At 40.2% G+C, this 2154-nt stretch overlaps 1 pseudogene; it reads left to right on the plus strand.

Annotated features, from left to right (window-relative positions):
• The first annotated feature begins 181 nt into the window (after positions 1-181).
• Positions 182-943, plus strand: LOC125614604 (annotated as a pseudogene).
• Positions 944-2154: the final 1211 nt, after the last annotated feature.

The following is a 2154-nucleotide window of genomic DNA, read 5'->3' on the forward strand; positions in this document are numbered from 1 at the left end:
GCTGAATAATTTCCCAGATGAGTTCTTCAAATAATAGGGATTTATATTAGGACTTAATTTACATACAAACTACCAGGAATGTATTCTCTGTATATGATATAAATGTGTAATAATATCCCATCAGTGCTGAATAGGAACCCAGAAGCATTTATTCCAGACCTAAGGTTTAGAAACACAAGTCTTTGGTCCACTGTAGAATATACTCAAGAGCCTGACTAAAGGTCATCAGGCCAGAATTCTTCCAAAAGTATTCAGGTTGGCACTTGGGTGTAGCTCAGTGGTAGAGCTCTTGCCTAGAGAGTACAGGGCCCTGGGTTTAATCCTCAGTACTGGAAAATACAACATCAAAAAATTCTGTTCAAAAACATTCAGGGCTTACACAGAAGAGACCTTTCACTCATTCAGTGAATATGTATGGGGAAGTTCCTGGTGTTGCTTGTGTGCTCTTCTGGATGGACTGCTTCTATGAAGTGAGGGGCTCAGAGAGATTCCTGTGCTTACCATGGTCAATGAAAAGCCCAAGGAAAGAGTTAAAGACTGAGAACAATGATCATATGAATTGGAAGGTGGTAGGGCAGAATGGTTTCATGGTGCATTTTAAGATTAAGAAGTACACACCAGAGAGTAAACTAGTGAAGACCTATTGTGAAAGATGGAGTTGTCAATGAGGCAAATCAGAGTTTGATTTGATGGACAGCCATCAATTAAATGAATAGACCTGCATGTTGGAAATGGAGAATGGAAGTGCAATTGATGTGCTCCAGCAGCAGTCAGGAGGTATCTACTAAAAAGGGGGTTTGCTGCTGTCCTCCAGAGCCCAGTTCCTATGGACAAAGAATACATCCTCAGAAAAAGCAATTTGGTTCCACCTCCTCCTGACCCCTGAAGTGTAATATATTCTTTCATTTTACCCTTCTCCATTTTTTTTAGTACTGGGGACTAAAACCAGGGGTGCTTAACCACTGTGCCACATACCCAGCCCTTTTTATATTTTATTTTGAGACAGGATGTCCCTAAGTTACTTAGGACCTTGTTAAATTGTTAAGGCTGGCTTTGAACTTGCAATACTCCTGCTCAGCCATCTGAGCTGCTGGAATTACAGATGTGTATCACCATGCCCAACCCCATTTCTTTATTGTAGATAAAGTAACTGGTAATTGGTGTGTGTGCACAGGTAGATTACTTTTTATATATGTATTTTTAACTAAATGGTCAATGGTATTTTTTTCCCTGTGGTACTGAGGATTGAACCCAGGGCACTCTACCCCCAAGCTACACCCCCAGCCCTTTTATTTTTTGACACAGGATCTCACAAAGTTGCTGAGGCTGACTTTAACTTGTGATCTTCCTTCCTGTCTCAGGTTCTGGAATTGCTGGGATCACAGGTATGTGTCTCCATGCCTTGTTCAATAATATATTTTGATAAATACCACATGGAGAAGAGATGGGCAAGGGGAAATAGTGGTTCTGTTAAAATACCCCCTTTCTCCTTTAATGGAATGTTCAGTCAGCTCTCATCATCTTTTTAAAAAATATTTTATTAGTTGTTGTTGGACCTTTTATTTATTTTTATGTGGTGCTGAGAACCAATCCAGTGTCTCACACATGCTAGGCAAGCACTCTACCACTGAGCTACAACCCCAGCCCCAGCTCTCATCTTTATATTCCAGAAAGTTATTTTTTTCTGAGGCTTTAGCAATAACCACCACCACCACAACAACAAAATAAAAATAAAAAACATAAAAATTATTGTATCCCTCATGCAAATGGAGTCATTTAATGCTTTTTATTTATCATTGTAAAACTAAGAATATTTTCATGACTTTTTTGTGCTTAGCTGTTACATACAGGGCAATCTGTCTTTAAGTAGGCATAAAATTGGTCTTAAAAAAAATAGTGCTGGGCATGGTGGCACATGCCTGTAATCCCAGCAGATCAAGAGGCTGATGCAAGAGCATCAAGAATTCAAGGCCAGCCTCAGCAAGTAGTGAGACCCCCCAGCAATTTATTTATTTATTTTTAATATTTATTTATTAGTTTTCGGCAGACACAACATCTTTGTTTGTATGTGGTGCTGAGGATCGAACCCAGGCCGCACGCATGCCAGGCAAGCGCGCTACCGCTTGAGCCACATCCCCAGCCCTGAGAGAGAAT

Source organism: Marmota marmota, unplaced genomic scaffold (genome assembly GCF_001458135.2).
Source record: "Marmota marmota marmota unplaced genomic scaffold, marMar, whole genome shotgun sequence".
Taxonomy (NCBI): domain Eukaryota; kingdom Metazoa; phylum Chordata; class Mammalia; order Rodentia; family Sciuridae; genus Marmota; species Marmota marmota.